Source organism: Geotrypetes seraphini, chromosome 4, assembly GCF_902459505.1.
Source record: "Geotrypetes seraphini chromosome 4, aGeoSer1.1, whole genome shotgun sequence".
Lineage (NCBI taxonomy): Eukaryota > Metazoa > Chordata > Amphibia > Gymnophiona > Dermophiidae > Geotrypetes > Geotrypetes seraphini.
This window is the reverse complement of record NC_047087.1, coordinates 100,553,298-100,573,106: the sequence shown is the minus strand read 5'-3', so window position 1 is coordinate 100,573,106 and position 19,809 is coordinate 100,553,298. Positions and strand designations below refer to the sequence as shown.

Here is a 19,809-nt window from a genome sequence, read left to right as displayed (position 1 = left end):
GATATTCAAAATTTGGAAAGGGAGCTACTGGAATTTCAAGAAAGCTCTATCTGGAAAAGTAAATTCAATGACCTGCGTGCGGCTCTTGAACGTATTGAGTGTGAAAGGGTGACAAATGAAATCACTGCTAGCAGTTCTGAAAATGAAATCCTAAAAGCGTGGAATTCTCTGCCAGACAATTTTAAGTCCATGAAAGCACTTGGGATTGCTCTTCTTACTTTGTTTGGGTCAACCTATGCTTGTGAGCAGCTGTTTTCGGCTTTGAATCATATAAAATCTGATGCTAGAAACAGATTAACGGATGACATGAGTGTTGCATGTGTTGCTCTGAAATTAACGCACTATGAGCCAAGGATTGACAAGTTATCAGCATGCATGCAACAACAAAAAATCACATTAATTTTTTTCAGAGCATGCCCAATGCAAATGTTTACATGAAGCAGTATTTTCAGTTTGCAGTTAAGACACTTTCTAAGTTATTTAAATATTATTTAAAGATGTTATTTAAAAAAGGGACTTTACATGGCCCTGTTGTATTCCAATCTGGAATTTCCAATAAAAACGGTTGGTTTAATTGAAAGCTCTTTTGTTTTCTTTACATCATATTATTAGAAATGTAATGATTTAACTATTTTCTAATTTGATTGTAAATTTTACAAAAAAACATGTATAGACTCTTTGGGAATACACACCGAGTCTTGACACAGTTAACAGTTTTAAGAAGTTTATCTTTTTTTTTACTCAGGATACATTTGACATGTTATGTGAATAATACATTTAAAATATATTGTGTAACTGAATCAAATTCATTAAATTGAATGAAATCATTAAAACATTATAAATTGCCAATAAATTGAAATGAAAACCAAAGGATTGTGAATCAAATTAATTCTCTGACAATACAAAGATTCCAACCTTTAAAAATGATGTTACATAGTTCAGGCAACTTTATAAAGAGTTTTTAGATACTAAAAATCTTGTTATTAAGGTTTAATTGACGTTGCTGGCACTTTGAGGAAATTCTTGGTTTTGTGCGGCAGTTTGGGCACTCGGGCTCAAAAAGGTTAGCCATCACTGCTCTAGGGTATACATATTCAGGGCTTACAGTCTCTCCTCTTACGTCTTCTGGCGCAAGCCTCCTATCATTTTCGTCGCCCTCCTCTGGACCGCCTCAAGTCTTCTTACATCCTTCGCCAGATACGGTCTCCAAAACTGAACACAATACTCCAAGTGGGGCCTTACCAATGACCTTATGATGCAAACATTGAGTGGCAAATGCACATCATACTCCACAGTGAAGTAGTAGTGTGCAAACTTTCAGCATGGAGATTTTGAGACTGAAGATGCAGTAAGATCTGGGGAGGCCTCAAATGGTGTCAATTCCTGAAATTGTTGACCATGTCCATGATCTGATTTTGGCAGATCAGCAAATATTGGCTAAAACAATTGTTGAGACACTACAGATATCCAGGGAATGTGTTTGGTATATAATCTAAGAGCAGCTGGGTATGCAAAAGTTGTCAGCCAAGTGGGTGCCCAAATGTTTGAATGCTGATGGGATTTTGCAGCATTTTCAGCAAGCTGGTGCCACATTGTTACACCACTATGATCCTGAGACAAAACAACAATCCTTGCAATGTAAGCACTCAGATTCTCCAAGGCCAAGATTTCTAAGAGCCACGTGGAAGGAAATACTTTTAGAGCTGGTGCAGTTACTAGAATGGTGTTATCTATGTTTGAACAGGATCTTTTGCAATGACACTAAAACAAATACTGTAATAGGCATTGCCCAAACAACACATTATACTCTTATTTTTATTCACAATTTAATTTATTGATTTTTAAAATTTCTTAATATTTAGTTTATAAAGGAAGGAAAGACTTCAGTGACAATGCTTATGTTGCCAATAATGACTCCATTACAATCACAGGTCAAAATCCTCCTGTAATCTCCTTCCAAACAATGGCAACAGTGAAAAAGGTTCAGAAAGTATACCTGTTCAAAGATTATTTTCAGTTATGGAATACTCTCTCTTTAGGAGTATATTTGGAATATGAATTATTAGCCTATCAAAAGAATGGAACAACAAATCTTTTCTCAATGGCCTTTTCAGACAGGTGTTGCAATAGGAGAGAAATATTATGATTTAATGAGGTCTGTTATTTTATGTTATTGATTTATTTGTGGTGGTTTTATTTTATTATTATTTTTTTTTTATCAGTGGCAGAGCAAGATAGCCAATTTTGGGTGGGCCTGGCCTCTAAGTGGGCGAACACAAAATTTTCTCTCTGCCTCTATTATCCTCCCACTTTCCACCCCTTCCCAGCACCTCCCAACTCAAAATAGAAATACTAAATACTTTAGCTAATGAGGATCCCCGAGGTCTGTCAGCTGAAGACTTCCACCAAAGGCAGCCAGAACTCCCTTTTATCAAGCTTGGCAGATAGAAAAAACACCAAAAAGAGAGCCAAAGGAGGCCTCAACGACAAGACAATCAAGGCACAACAAAGGAGTTGGGAGGAGGAGATGCTTAGTTGTTGGTGGCTCAAGGCTGTCACCAACTACAGAGCTGGAAGAAGGAAAGGAGTTCTGGTTGCCTTTGGAGGAAGCCCTCAGCCGGTGTTGCTTGGGGATCCCCATCAGCTACAGCAAGAGTCAGGGCTGGTGTTAAGACATGCTAGGACCCAGGTCAGAAAATAAAGTCCGATAGACTGTTCAAACCACTCTCCTCACTGCTTACTCTCTGATCTCTTCACCTGCCAGTACTATCCCACAAACACACCCTCACCAAATACAGAACAAGGGATCACAAATTTGAAACAAAAATATGCAGGCAAAAATTGAACTGTAAACTCCAATAAGTTAAATTCAGCATGTACTAGAACACTAGAAAAATAAAAAGGGAAATGCATTTCCTTTTCCTGTGAACACAATACATAATCCCAAAGCTAACTTATTCAGGCCTCCTTTTACTAAGCAGTGCAGTGTTCCGACCCCTAGTTTGGAGGTGGGAGGGAAAAGCAGGATTTCCAGCTCTGCCTACACTACTGTCTGACACTTTCAAAAAATAATTTAACATCTCTGGGCTCACATCGAACAGCGAAAAAAGAAAGATTAGGTTCTTAACTCAATCTTCTTTCTTGTAGATGTGTCTACTGGTCCAGAACATTAGGGGTTTGCATCTGAACCTACAAGTTGCTTGCAGAATCATCTTTTGAACTCTGCCTCCTTCCCAGGGAGCAGCTCCTGCCCCCTCAGTTTGTACAAAGCAATTAAGTAGCACTATAATAACAGACATAACCAGAAGGGAAACGGGGAAAAATCCTCGACACTACAATTCTATACTAATCTGTAACAAATATATCCATTAACATTATAACATTCAATTAACTTATCAAAACAAGTATAAAACTGTGTGCAATAGCAGTAATCTTATACAGAGCTCTTAGCTACTCACATGTCCTGCTATCAGAGACTTAACGTAGACTTTGTTATTGAGTGTTTTCCCTTTTTTATTTTATAATTACAATAAATACAAGCTATTATAAATATGAAGCATATTAAATGTAAACTTTTATTATATTCTACTCTTCAACAAACATATAACAATTCACATTAAACATCTCAATCATTCATCCCTCATTCACACTACAAATACTCCCCCCCCCCGACAATCTTGTAAAACTTTTCCCAATATGTTAACAAATTTTTTACCACTGTGTTCATTTAAAACATGCATCATCAACTCCACTAGGCATAGCGCCAATCGTTTCAAGTTCTCAGAGTCTTTATTACACAATCTGCAGTGCTATATGCACGCTGATGATTTCAGGAACTCTGCCAGTATGTATTCCACCACTATCAGTCAAGCCTGACACAGGTCTATGTTTCGCTCATAAGCGTCTTCAGGAGCTTGGACTGGAAAAGGCTCCACTCCCTTACTATATACACCAAAATTACCATCACAACAACTATTTCATTAAACTATCATTATTAAAAAACTTTAACCAAATTTTTCAATACCTTATATCAATATTCTTGTTATCGGCAAGCCACAGGAATAGGATTCTCCAAACCAGGATCACCACCAACCATACCAAAGCCATAAAGAACAATCTAACTTACCTAAACTAACTCCTCCTTATTTATCATGCTACACACCAGAATTCAATTATAATGAATTCACATTCTATCTCTTTGTTTAGCCATATGGCTCAATGGTTCCCCATGAGTGGATCAATCTCTACTCTACGCATAACAAAATTTCAGAAACATTTTTCACCCCTACTAAATTTCACCATAATTAATACCACAAATTTAAGTTCATCCAGTTTATGATTATTTTCAATCCAATGAGTTACTAAAGGTAAATCTACTTTCCCCAGATGTAAATTGCTCACATATGCTGAACAATCCGCTGCTTAATTTTGCATTTAGTTTGGCCCAGTTACCATTTCCTGCAGGGACATACAATGCCATACACTACCTGCTCAGTGCTATGATGATGTCCGATGATGTAAATAAAACATTTGATCACTATTGGGAATCGGTATTTTATTCCCCTCTAGTACAAACTTGCAGTGCACACAGTTTCTACATCTATAATGCCCACTCAAAACTACTTCCTCATCCTGCTGATTTTTATTAATTGGACAAGATTTCTACGTAAGTTACGGCCGTAAGTATATGCGAACCTAGGAGACTCTTGAAAACCTGTGTGAAGATTCAAAATATGCCAAGTTTTACCTAATTATTTGTTTAATTTGTTGAGATTGCTTAGAAAAAGGCAATATGGACGTCATCTGTTTCTCACCTTCAGATCTATTAGATTTTAACAACTACCTCCTATCAGTATTTTTTGGCTCTTTTAAATGCATGTTTTATAATTTTCTTAGGTAACCCCTCTGGTTAAATCGCTTCATCATTTAATTTTGTTGCAAAAATTCACCAGGATTCGTATAGAGCCGCTTTACTCTTAAGAACTTGCCGTACCGGAACACAATCCTTCAAACTTTTAGGATGATAACTATTATAATGAAAGACCGTGTTCCGGTCCGTAGGCTTTCTAAAGATAGGAGGTAGTAAAATGATTATCATCACAACTGATTTGTATGTCCAGAAATTGTACTCTCTGTAGAGGTCAGTAGCAGCTTGGAAAGTGATACTAGGGTCACAGTTGTTTAAATATTACAAGAAATTACCAAAGACTCCTCACCATGAGCCCAAATCAAAAGAATGTCATCAATAATCTCTTCCAACTAACAATCCCACCCACTGTACTGACTGTCATACACAAATTGCTGTTCAAAGCGGGCCATAGAGAGGCACGAGATTGAAGGGCCACAGTAAGTACCCATCACCACCCCCCTTGGGTTTGCAAAAAAATACTTACATTTAGGGCTCTTTTTACAAACGTGCGTTAGAGCCTTAACGTGCGGAATAGCGTACACACGTGCTAAATTGCCACGTGCGCTAGACCTAATTCTAAAAGCGTACCGCACGGTTTAGTGCACGGTAATTTTGTGCATGCGCTAAAAACGCTAGCACACCTTAGTAAAAGGAGCCCTTAATTACAAGTACACTACATTCCCCTCAAAAGATCTTTTTGTCCTCGTGCCAGTTTCAAAGGACTCAATTAACTCATTCAGGAGATCAATATATATATATCCTCTCAGTTCATCTGAGAGACAGAAAATTCTCCAAATTCAGATTGATCTTTACGGCAGAAGGCAGGTGAAGCCCACTGACAGGGTGAGGCTTTAGGCCCACTAAACATCTACAAGAATCCAATCCAATCCTTGGTCTTGTATACCGGGCTCAATTCAGTTCACAAAAAGTATTAAAAGAACAAGGAAAAATGAATAATTGAGTAAAAGAAGTCCTCAATTGCAATCCCTTATTTGTCAGCTAAAATTCTTGATATAAATAAGTCTTTAATGTTCTCTGAAAGATTATCAGAGAAGGAAGTAGTCTAATTTCAGTCAGAAGATCATTCCAGATTTTACAAGGGAGAATGTCAAAGAATGATAGATTCCTACCTAATGCTTTGATTTCCTTAATAGAAGGGAAAGCTAGTTTGAATTATGGATTCCCCCTAGAGGATAAAGGCTTTTAAGAATTAAACAAAAAAGAGATCACGGGGAAGAAAATCCCATATAAGATTTTGAACATAATACATGGCACATTTGAACTGGACTTTCCAATTAATCGGAAGCCAATGTAAAGCTTTCAAAAAGGAGTAACATGATCTAGTGAAATGTGTACAGAGTGGTCCTGAAATGCTAGGGATGTACCAAAGCAGTCCCAGAAACCTAGGATCAGGCTCACTGAGCCTGCCTTCAAAATGGAGGACCTGAAAGTGATGTCTTTCCTGGCTGCTACGTCCACCCTATAGGACCTGGTAAAGGTTTGAAGGTAAGACCATATAGCTGCCCAACAGATTTCCTCTGGTTAAAACCGCCTGAGTCTCCATCCATGAGTAGTAAACTCTTCTAGTAGAGTAAAACTTTCAATGCAATCAGCGGCTGCTTACCAGAGCTCACCATTGTCTGACCCAGTAAAGCTATTCTTATGCTACCTCTGGTGATTTTATTTTTCTGCTCATCTATTCCCAGTCTCTAGTTGCACTTCCTTCTGCCTATGCTCTTAACTCCAGGGCATTCCTATCCATTTGCTGTTTTTCTCTCCTTCACTTTTTTCCCTACATCCATCTTTGGCACTAACTTTTAACATTCAACTTCTTTCCAATTTTCAGCTTCCTCCTCAAATCTATCTACTTTCCATGTCTTTGCTTCCCATCAATCCATGTGTATCATCTTCTCCCTCGTTGTTCTCCCCTATTCCCATCTATACATAAACAGCATTTCTTCTATTCCCTTTCTATTCCCCACCCCTCCCATCCCTGTGTACCCTCCTCCCTCTCTTTCCCTCTCCTTTGATCTGGGATCTTTATCCTCTCCTTCCCAGGGTCTGGTATCTCAATCTCCTCCCCCTTTGTGATTTGGCATCTCTCCTTCTCTTCCCCCTCTCCCCTACTTCTCTCTCCCATTCCCTGGTCTGGCATTTCTCCTCTTTCCCTTTCACCCTTCTTGTGATCTGGTATTTTCTCTCCTCTCTTTCCCTTCTTCCTTCATCCCCCCCAGTCTGGAATCTATTTCTCCTCCTTCCCTTCCCTGGTCTGGCATCTCTCTCTAATTCCATTTCTCCCTTCTTGTAGTCTGGTATCCCCTTTTTCCTTCTCTTCCCTCATCCTCCCTGGCATGGTCCGTCCTCCCCTTTCTGTTCCCTTTCCTCCCCCAAAGGTCTGACATCTCTTTCTTTTTTATTCCTCCCCATTCCTTCAGTCAAGCATAACCACCACCCCTCCTGCAATCCCCCCCCCACGACCTCACCTATATTCCTATCCTCCATGGGATCTCGTATGACAGCAGCTCTTTCACTCTTCAGGCCTACAGCAGCACGAGTGAAGTAAACATTCTGCCTTCACTAGCCTAGAAGCTTTCCCTCTGTACTGCTTCATGCCTATGCGGGGACAGGAAGCAATAGCAGAGGGAAAACTTCTGGGTCACTGAAGGTAGCGAGTTTACTTCCCTCATGCTGCAAGCAACCTGAAGAGAGAAAAAGTGGCTGCAGCGATGAATCCTGCGGGGGGAGGGGGGGGATGAACCCCAAGACTGCAGCACGAGCCACCAAAAAGATCTCCGTGGGACACCTTTGGCTCTCGAGCCTTGTAATGAAGACCACTTACATAGTAACATAGTAAATGACTGCAGATAAAGACCTGAATGGTCCATCCAGTCTGCCCAACCATACATGCTACCATAAATTAATTTAATTTAAATGGTCCTTTTTCTTAGATATTTCTGGGCCAGAAACCCAGTGACCAGAATTGCCTACCCCTGCTCTAGGGTATACATATTCAGGGCTTCCAGTCTCTCCTCATACATCTTCTGGCACAAACCTCCTACCATTTTTGTTGCCTTCCTCTGGACCGGTTCAAGTCTTTTATGTCCTTTGTCAGATACGGTCTCCAAAATTGAACACAATACTTCAAGTGGGGCCTCACCATCGACCTGCACAGGGGCATCAACACTTCTTTCTTCCACTGGTCACCCCTCTATCTATATAATCTAGCATCCTTCTGGCAACAGCCACCGCTTTGTCATACTGTTTTTTGCCTTTAGATCTTCAGACACTATCACCCTGAGGTCCCTCTCCCCATCCGTACATATCAGCCTCTCACCTCCCAGTACATACGACTCCTTCCCATTTCTAATCCCCAAATGCATAACTCTGCACGTCTTTGCATTGAAGTTTAGTTGCCAGATATTCCTCTAACTTTTGCAGATCTTTTTTATGTTTTCCAGTTCCTCCTTGTTGTCTACTCTGTTACAAATCTTGGTATCATCCGCAAAAAGGCAAACTTTTCCTTCTAACCCTTTGGCAATGGCACTCGCAAACATATTGAATAGGATCAGCCCCAGCATCACTGACTTAGTTCATTCCATAACTCAAGGAATAATGCAGCTCTCATGAAGGTAGAAGAGATTTGGTGCCCAATTCTCTTGTTCATGGAGAACATAAGTTCCAGCTTAGTATCCTTGCATTCTCCATCCAACAAGCAAGATATAATCAAGCATGTTAAGTGGGTGATTCTCAGACTCAGGGCCACTCCCCATTTCATACATCACTTCTCCATTGCTAAGGAGTTGCCTGATCAGATGATGCGAGACATGCATATCATCACAAAGACAGGTTGGTTAAGTACTACATGACTGAATGTTTCTAATTTAGAACTAGTTTAAGTAGTAATGTGAAGTGAAGGTATGAATTGATGAGATGAGAGGCAGACTGGATGTACTGTTCTGGTCTGTATCTGCCATCAAAGTAACATAAGAATAGCCTTACTGGGTCAGACCAATGGTCCATCAAGCCCAGTAGCCTGTTCTCATGGTGGCCAATCCAGGTCACTAGTACCTGGCCAAAACCCAAGCAGTAGCTATATTCCATGCTACCGTTCCAGGGCAAGCAATGGCTTCCCCAATGTCTTTCTCAATAACAGACTACAGTATGGACTTTTCCTCCAGGAACTTGTCCAAACCTTTCTTAAAACCAGCTACGCTATCTGCTCTTACCACAACCCCTGGCAATGCATTCCAGAGCTTAACTATTCTCTGAGTGAAAAAAAAAATCCTCCTATTGGTTTTAAAAATATTTCCCTGTAACTTCATCAAGTGTCCCTCTATTCTTTGTAATTTTTCATGGAGTGAAAAATCAATCCACTTGTACCCGTTCTACTCCACTCAGGATTTTGTAGACTTCAATCATATCTTCCCTCAGCCGTCTCAAACCTCTCCTGGGGGACCCCCAGCCAGTTGGGTTTTCAGAAGATCTTTAATGAATATTCATGAGAGAGATCTGCATGCATTGGAGGCAGTGCATGCAAATTTATGTTATGAATATTCATTGTAGATATCCTGAAAACCCGACTGGCTGGGGGTAACCAACAAAGGGTAAACCACACTATTAATTTTTCAGGTAACACTTAATTGTTATATTCTTGGGCAGAACAAATCCCTCAGTGCCATAAAACTTGTGAAGAAGGTAAATTATCTTTTAAATCTATTTACTGTCCTACTATTTTTCTATTTTATAACAGACAGAGGATAACCACTCTGTACAGTATTAATTTCTCAGGTAACACTTTCAATTGATTTTTATATTCTTCTTGGGCATAAGAAATTCCTCTATGCCATAAAACTTGTGAAGAAGGTAAATTATCTTTTAAATGGGTAGGATGTGAATTATATCTTTAAAGAGTATTTCAGTCTGTATTTTGAAAAATGTGGTGATAAAACCCCTAGCACTGTATTGCATAGAAAATGAAATATGTTCACAACAAGTAGAGTTAAATTTAAAAAAAACCTGTTTAGCTTCTGTTTTATTCCTGTGTATTGCACAAACTGTGTTCTGTGGCTAGATTCCAGGTGTGCTGCCAGGATTGAGTCTCTTCCCACGTCGATGCCTCTCCTCCTCTCTGCCCTGACACAAACCTTGTCTTGTTTTCCCCTAGTTTGGGGCCGTGTCTGGAGGGCCTCTGAGCATGTGCGGACTTCAACGTGATGGATGTCCATGCAATGAACAACAGTCCTCCAAACATGGCCCTGAGCTCAGGGAAAAACGAGATGAGGTTCATGCAGGATGGGGCAGAGCAGGGCTATGGGTGTGCCACAGAAAATATTTATTCCATTAGCATGCCGGAGCAAAAAAAATAAGTTTGTGGGACACAGATTTATATAATGGCCTCATAGATATAACAAACTATAAAATAGTGACTGTATAGAATCATATTCAATTTTGCCATGAACAGCTGATATTAGAAAATATAATTTGCTCCTGGAAAAGAAATAAATATTTCTTTAATGCTAGCACAGTGGACCAAATTCTACAAGTGTATATGGTGCACCAAGGGGGGGAATTCATCAAAGGGTGCTAACATGTTAGCACGCATTAAGGCTTGCATTCTGTAGACGGCACCTAAAATCAGCTGATGCCTACAAAAACAACACTGGCCATGTGTCAGTCACGATTACATAGAAACATAGAAATAGATGGCAGATAAGGGCCATGGCCCATCTAGTCTGCCCACCCTAATGTCCCTCCCCTACCTTTGCCCTGTGAAATAGATCCCATGTGCCGATCCCATTTAGCCTTAAAATCAGGCACGCTGCTGGCCTCAATCACCTGTAGTGGAAGACTATTCCAGCGATCAACCACTCTTTCAGTGAAAAAGAATTTCCCTGGTGTGCACCTCGTAGTTTCCCGCCCCTGATTTTCGACAGATGCCCTCTTGTTGTCGTGGGACCCTTGAAAAAGAAGATATCTTCCTCCATTAATAGAATCGCAGCTATCGGCGCCTAAGAAAAAAATTTAGGCACCTATAATGTAGGGCCAGGGTTTTAAAGGCCTACTTTTACCAGCGCCTAAGTTTTTTTTGAAGACTCACACATAGCAGCGCATAAGGTCATCTCTACCTCTAACCACGCCTACTTTGACCTTAGGCACCGCTAGACACCATGCTGTAGGCAAGATTCTGGTGCCTACCCTGGTAGGCGCCTATTTTTCTTTTTAATGAGTTTTTCGTTGATTTTAAATGATGTGGTCAATTATTGTGCCAATTAAAGCAATTAAGTTAGGCGCTGATAGGTGTGATCAAGGTGCCTACTGCCACCTAACTTGTGGTGCCATTTTCAGAATCCAAGCTGAAATGCTAAGATGCCCTTTATATTTCTATGGGCATATTAACAAATAGCGCATGCAAAATTGGTTAGCACTCCTTGATGAATTCCCCTCAGGTGCTATTCTATAAACAGTACTCAGAGATTACAGAATAGGGCCTAGTGTCAGGATGAATGCCTAAATTTTACGTGCGAGGATATATACCAACTGAAGCCTGGTGTAAATCCCCAATGCCTAAAAACAGACATGGATCTGCTGTGCTCTTTATCACTGCACACAAATTCTTAGAACGCTCATGACCCACTCATGCCCCTCCCATGGTCACGTCTCCTTTTCAGATCCATGCACAATAATTTACACTTGCATCTTTATAGAATAGTGCCTAGAAAAATGCAATCAAATTCAAATTTTTGGAAGGATTAGGTTTATACCTTCGATAATCTTTTTTCTGTTAGTCCCATATGCTAGATGTTCAAACAAACCCAACAATCTGGAAGTTACAAAAATCCAAACTGTTTTTCTGAGCACTTGCTCTACCCCCTTAGCTTGAGAGCTAGAAAACATATCCAGTTATATCCCAAAGCACAAGTAACATACCTGAACAAATACATGACAAGCGGGTATGGGGAAGTCTTGAACTGGGCTGCTCTGCAAAACATGAACAAATAATAAAAGAGGCACAAAGGCAACTCAGAAAAACATTGAGAAACAATATAGGAACTAACCTGCTGTGTGGAACAAGCACCCCAAGAAAAACCTTCGGGTAATATGCATATTCACAGAAAATTGGCCATTTGAATACATCAAGTGATCAAAGAATTGGACACCAGCCGCCCACAGTGAGGCACAACAGTCAGGACAAAAAGGTGATTAGACAGCCAGAAATCATTAGTACTCTCCAAATATTAGAGCAAGACTCTCTGAACATACAACTTGTGTAAGATCTGATCTTAACGCTCTGAAACTGTGGGATGAAATGCAGGCAACCGAACCTCCTGGTTGACATGGAAGGCTGATATCACCTTCAGCAGAAAGGAAGATACAGTACAAAGAACACCACCTGTGTCTGTAATATGGAGAAAAGAGCCTGAGTCTGAAGTCGTGCCAAGGACAATGGTGACCAGAAAGTCAGTCTTGATCGTTAGATCCAGAAGAGAAGCATCCTTCAGTGGTTCGAATGGGGCCTCCCCAAAGCCCTGCAAAACGATGTTTGTGGAAAGGAAAATGCAATGGAGGACGCAAACAAAGTGCCACTCTCATAAATTTGGTCACGTCCAGATGAGCAGTATGAGAACCAGCGCCTCTGTACACGCAAAAACAAGAAAGGCCAGCAACCTGAACCTTAAGGGATGCCACTGCCAGACCTTTGTCTAGGCCCTCCTGAATAAAAGGAACTTGGAAAACAAACAGGAGAAACTGCCTTCACTTTTTTCAATCAACCGTGGACAGCAGCAGACGCCGTCCATCAGAGCTGCAGTTCATTAGAGCATGTGTTGAAAGGTTCATGGAAATTGCACGTATTGATTTATTACAAGACTCCTGAGGCAGGCCCTAGTGGGCCGAAACACGATCGTGTCGAGTCCATTACAATAAAAGAGACTGAACACCAATTGGTCACCTTTGTTGTTGTATTTGCTGCTCACTGTTATGAAGGCAGTTTCTCCTGTTTGTTTGCCATGAATAAAAGCCAGGACCAATGAAATGGGAGCCTTCCAGGCTTTGGCATAAGAAGCCATAGTAGAGGGTTTTTTTGAACGCAAGAGCGTTGAGATAACTACATCCGAATAACTACACTTTAAGGCTGAGTACACAAGAGCTATGCCAGGCACCGATTCCTGACTGAGAAGGTATTGATTTAGAGGTAGCCGGAGTTTCTCATCCCGCTAAAGAAAGAAGAGATCCAAATACCAAGGGTGATGAGACCAATCCAGAGCTACTAGAATAACCAGGCAGGGATGCATTACTTCCACGCTGCGTTCGTCGACTGAAAAAGCGCCTGGACTTTGAGTTCTTTACTGAAGCCATCAAGTCCATCTGGGGCTAACTCCAGTGCTGCACAATCAGATGGAATGCCTTCTGCGAGAGGGCCCATTCTCCTGGGTCCAGGACCTGTCAACTAAGAAAGTCTGCCTGAATGTTGTCGGCTCCGGTCACTGTCTCGGAATATAATGGTCCCCGCAGTGAGCACCCCCAGCCCAACAGGCTGGCATCCGTCATAAGAGTCATCCATTCTGAGAACTGAAGAAGCCTGCCTTGTCGGAGAGCCTCCCATGAAGCCACCAGCTCAAGCTGCTGAGAGCTAGCTCTGTCCAGGGGAGCAACATTTGAAGGGGATGACGCTGCGGAGACCACCAAGAGAGAGAAGGGACTCCTGTAGCGGGTGCATGTGAGCTCAGGACCAGGAGACAGACTCCAAGGAGGCTGCCATAAATCCCAGACCCTGAAGATAAAGCCAGGAAGTGGGAGGAGGATTGTCCAGACAGCTCTGATCTGCTGTTGAAGTTTCTGTCTGCATGCCTCGGGAAGAAACACATGGCCCTGCCTGGTGTCAAAGAGAAGACCCAGATACTCCAAGGACTGGGAGGGCGTCAAGTTGTTCTTCTTCAAGATGACAATCCACCCTAACACCTGCAACAGAGACACCACAGTCTCCACTGCACTTTCGCACTCCAGATGAACATAAGAACATAAGCAGTGTCTCCGCTGGGTCAGAACAGAGGTACATTATGCCCAGCAGTCCGCTCACGCAGCAGCCCATCAGGTCCAGGACCTGTATAGTAATCCTCTATACCCTTCTATCCCCTTTTCCTTCAGGAAATTATCTAATCCCTTCTTGAACCCCAATACCGTACTCTGTCCTATCACACCCTCTGGAAGGGCATTCCAGGCGTCCACCACCCTTTGGGTGAAGAAGAAGTTCCTAGCATTGGTTCTGAATCTGTCCCCTCTTAATTTTTCCGAATGCCTTCTCGTTCTTGTAGTTTTTGAAAGTTTGAAGAATCTGTCCCTCTCCACTTTCTCTATGCCCTTCATGATCTTGTAAGTCTCTATCATGTCGCCTCTAAGTCTCCGCTTTTCCAGGGAAAATAGCCCCAGTTTTTCTAATCTTTCAGCATATGAAAGGTTATTCATACATTTTATCAATCGTGTCGCTCTTTTCTGAACCCTCTCGAGTATCACCATATCCTTCTTAAGGTACGGCAACCAATATTGGACGCAGTACTCCAGATGCGGGTGCACCATCGCCCGATACAACGGCAGGATAACTTCTTTCGTTCTGGTTGTAATACCTTTTTTGATAATACCTAGCATCCTGTTCGCCTTCTTAGAGGCCGCTGCGCACTATGCCGACGGCTTCATTGTCTTGTCCACTATTACCCCCAAGTCCTTTTCTTGGGTACTTTCACCCATTACCAGCCCTCCCATCGTATAGCTGTACTTCGGGTTTCTGTTTCTTACATGCAAGATGGAGCTTGGATCAACCAATTGTCCAAGTAAGGATGGACCTGGACCCCTTGCTGGCAGAGAAAGGCCGCCACAACTACCATCACTTTGGTGAAAGAGCGGGTCACAATTGCGAGGCCAACAGACAGTGCAGCGAACTGGAAATGCTGTTGGAGAACATGGAAATACAGAAACCTACGATGTGTAGATTGGAATATGAAGGTAAGCTTCCGTGGGATCCTAGAATGCTAGAAACTCCCCTGGAGCAACTGCAGCTATGACTCTGCGCACTGTCTCCATGCAGAAATGAGGAATCCTTTTCCTGCCGACCTGACAGAGTGTCCAGAAACAGATCCGGAGACAGGTAAAAGAAGTCTATCTTGTGCCCCTCCCAAATGATGTCTAGTACCCACTGATCTGATGAAACGCAAGCCCACTCCTGATAAAATTGAGAAAGGCAACCTCTGATATGAGGAAGCTCCACCTGACTCCTGGCATCATTAGGGCTTCTTAGGAGCATCAGGAACCTGAGGCCGAATGGAATTGGAACTGTTGTAACGAGGGAGGTAGCCCTGGGAATACCTCTGGGAGGAAGATCCCGTGGAGCCCTAACGAAACCTGCAGGAAGAGTGAAAATTACTACAATCCCCTCCCGCTAACTGACAAAACCAGTTCACAGGGAGAGACTTAAGGCAGTGCTCGGCAATACTCATCATGAGGTCATCCAGACCTTTACCCAAAAAAAGCTGACCTTAAAAGGAAGTCTGCTCAAGGTAGCCTTTGAGGCAGCGTACCCAGCCCAATGATGGATCCAAAGAGTCTGGTGCACAGACACTGCATAGGCAGAGACCTTACTAAGAACTTGAATGAGATCATAAGGGTGTCACCTACATAATCCACACCATCCATTACCAGTGGAGGACAGTCAGGTACGTCTGCAGAGGACGCACCGCGCAATCTGGAATGACAGGCTTGCACCGTAAAGGAAACAGCCGCCTCTGCTTTGATACACAAAGATGCTACTTGAAAAAGCTTTTTTCAACATAATATCCACCCTGTGGTCCTGAGAATCCTTATGCATCACTCCCCCATTACTAGGGAGAGCTGTGCACCTGAACCTGCGCTATGGCGGAATCCACTTTAGGCTGTTCAAGAACATGCTGAAAATCAGGTGCCAGTGAATAAAGCTTAGACATAGCTTTATAAGGCTGGAAAGAGCTCTCTGGAGAGTCCCACTGTTTCATAACCAGCCCAAGAACCTGCGGATAGGATGGAAAAAAAGAAGAGAACAAGCAAAAGAAGGCCAAGTGTTTCACAGTCAAAAATGGAGATCCAGAACAAAGGAAGCAGAAACTGTAGAGTTCAATTATCTTGACGTAATATTTATTGAGATGCACAAAACAAAAATCAACTTGATTACATATCCACTTTACTGCGTGACTGACATAACAGTTAGCAGCGGACCCAACACGGTCCATGTTTTGGCTAAGAAAAACCTTCCTGAGGGGTCTCTCTTTTTCTACATATACTTCTTTTGTTCTGCTATCCATATTTCGCTACCATTCACATTCTGGCTTTTGTTTATTATTTTATTTGGCATGTTCTATTTCATTTTTTCACTTTCCGTTCTCTTTATAGCAGTTATCCAATCCACTTCCCCCCACTTCCCCCGTGGGGTCAGCGTCACGCAGCCACATCATTGACCCTTTTATATTTCAGTTTTGGTTTTGCGCCTCCACCATAGCTCCTGCATTGTAGACGCGTATGCTGTTCTTGTTCCCGTTATATTTTGAGCAAGGTAAGGCATTTCTATCTTCATTTTATTCTTATGTCTTAAGCTTGTTATTTTAAGTTTATCATAGTTTTTATTTTTATGCCATCTCTCCAAGCACCTAATGCCATTAGCATTAGTATTTTGAAGCCGCCAATCGCTTCATTTTTATTTCACTGTCATCTGAGTCAGTTAGTACATTTGAGCTTTATCCACTTGTTTGAAAGGAGTAGGTTTTCTTAATTTTTACACGACAATGCAGCTGGGACCCACATAGCTAAATGAGTTCCTTTTTGCTCTAAACCTCTTTTCGCCAAAAAATGTTTTTGCTTTAATTGGTTGGTACATACTATTAAGAATTGGGCTCGTGTTTTTCCATGCATCCCTAGTCCCACACTTAGCTCAGCATCATATGTCCCTACCGACTCCCTTGGCCCTCTTTTACACAATATGAGGTTCATAATCAAAATAAAAATACATCTAAAAACCTGCCTAAATTGGCACTTGGACGACCTAAAATACAGGTCGTCCACATGCCAATAACAGAAACAGGTTTTAGATGTATCTAGAGACAGCGTTTGCCTTTTGACTACTGCTGTGCACCAAGAGCGAAAAGGAGCATTTTGAGGAGTGGTTAGGATGGGAGGTGGGCCGACCAAACTTAGTTGTCCTGCAGCAATAATCAAAAGTTTGACAAGACTGCCTAGAAGGAAATTAAACTTTGTGACTTAGGCGATCTAAAAACAGGTCTAAGTGCCCAGAAGGTATCCAAAGGGAACAGATAACCACTGCAGGGACAAAGTACAGACCCCCACACACTCCCCCAGTGATCACTAACCACCACCACACCGCCATATTAATTGGAATAAAAACATACATACCTGCCTCCAGAACATTAGCACCTGGCATAGGAAAGCTTAGTAGAGCTGCACAAAGGTAGCTTAAGTAGTATGGGGGATGGGCTATTGAACCATAGAGAGGAGGACCCAGGCCCATAAGCCACTCGAACCACTGCATTCATGGTGAAAAATGTGAGGCTACCAAACCCCTCCTCCCCCAAACCCTACTGTATTGCCATATAGGTGCTACCTGCAGCTATAAGGGCTATTGGGGTATGAGACATGCAGGGTATAGTAGGTTTTGGGGTTGTTTTGGAGGACTCACAATGACCTGCAAGGAAGTTGTGGTGAGATGTTTATGTGAAGTTCACAGCAGTGCCTCTATGTTGCCCCACTACTCTGTTGCCATATCTGGGTGGCCGGTTCATCTCTTTGCTGACCCCTCCCACAACCAAAAGGTCTTTTTCTAGGTGTTTTGGACAAGAATAGGTCATATTCTAATTGGGGTCCTCTTACTAAGGCGAACTAGCCATTTTAGCGCGTGCTAAATGCTAACATGTCCATTATATTCTATGGACGCGTTAACGTTTAGCGCACGCTAATATTTAGCATGCACTAAAACGGCTAGCATGCCTTAGTAAAAAGACCCCATTGTTGTCCAATTTTCATTAATTTTCACCATTCTCGCAATGTGACAAATGCGTTGTTTCAGTTGTCTTATCTTTTTATCAATACTACAGTTTTTAATATCATGTGAGATATGCCATATTTACACCTATGTGTTACATGTTACATTGTTCCAGTATCTTGCTTTTTTAATTATTGCAATGTGGTATGTGTTTTATTTGTTACATTTGCTGCAATTGTCTTATTATTCAACGTTATGGATTTTATCTTCATGCAAGACACTTTAATTAATATTTATTAAAATTTTCATTATATTGTTATTTTATCAGCTTATAGGTTTTATTACATTATTTTATTATGTTACTTGTGTATCCACCTACTCATACCATCAAGTGATTTCTGACCTGGTATTTATTTCTGACCTGGTACGATTACATGTTCAGTCACGCATATATCTTTAGCCACATCACTCCTCTATTGCACTCCTTGATGTCAGGTGACATGCCTCTGTCAGTCACACTTTTCAGATTTTTATTCCTGGAACCTCAAGTCACACTATTTTGTTTTTCATACTCTCACATTGTCCTATAGCAGGGGTCTCAAAGTCCCTCCTCGAGGGCCGCAATCCAGTCGGGTTTTCAGATTTCCCCAATGAATATGCATGAGATCTATGTGCATGCACTGCTTTCAATGCATATTCATTGGGGAAATCCTGAAACCCGACTGGATTGCAGCCCTCAAGGAGGGACTTTGAGATCCCTGTCCTATAGTAAGGTTTCAGGATCTCATACACACTTTCTCACATCGCATTTGTGTTCACATTGGAGACACTAGTTCACAATTGCCTTCAGCACATTCTTATTGTCCCGTAGGACACCTGAGGAAGGCTATTCTTAGCCGAAACACAGATTGTGTTCAGTCTGCTACCAAATGTTATGTCAGTCACTCAGTAAAGTGAAATATATCATCAAGTTGATTTTTGTTTTGTGCATCTCAATAAATATTACGTCAAGATCATTGAACTCCACAGTTTCTGCTTCCTTTGTTATGGAAAAAAGGAAGACAGCACATTAGAGCAGTCCATGACCTAAGCCTGAGAAATGGAAGGCGGAGGATCCAATTTGAGCTCTTTCACATCATCAGCAATGAAAAGATGGACAGAACCATGCTTAAAAAGTCTGTGTACATAAGGTTAACCCCCAAAACCAGATTCTCAGGGCGGCCGAGGCAACTAGTTCTGGCAAGGGTATCAGCAAGATCCAAAATAGAAGCAGTGCCAAAAAATAGAAGCAGGAGATAGCAGAGGCATAATATCTGAATGGCAGCTACTGTAATTGAGGTCTGCCACCGCAGGACAAGAGGATTCCCAAACAGGAAACTCCGCTACCGGCGCAACAGGCTGAGAAGGTCCCGATGCACCCGCCAGCAGGGAGCTGTTGAGGCACACACCCCCACCCACCAAAAGTATCCCCGGACTCGAAACGCAGGCGTTTTGTGCCAGACTCCAGAAGAACCACTGGGAGATATTTTTTTTCAAAAAGTCACGGACCCAGGCTGGCTCCCCAGCCCTAGACTAGGTAGAGGCGGTGAATTCCAAAGCTCCCACCCCATCCCCCTACAGTATGCAGTACACAGTCACTGATCTGACACCAATCCGGCACAATCAATGCGCATATTCAGAATATTAGGGGCTGTGGAATCCATCCCAAATGGTTTTTAAACAAATCGAGGGGTATTGAGGCAGAAATAAAACTTTGAAAAAAAGAATTGCTGAAAATCCAAGATGGCCACCACCAGCAAATTTACGTAAAAAATGGAAAAATAAACAAAACCTGTATGTGGGGGACCTGAACCCTACCCTCAGAAACTGTGAAAAATGACTTTAAAAG

The 19,809-nt window shown here is 41.9% G+C and overlaps 1 protein-coding gene across 2 annotated transcripts in view; it reads right to left on the bottom strand.

The window, feature by feature from the left end:
• The window catches only part of MAN1A2 (mannosidase alpha class 1A member 2), a 394,344-nt gene that overhangs the window by 242,771 nt on the left and 131,764 nt on the right, over positions 1-19,809 (bottom strand). The window lies entirely within an intron of this gene.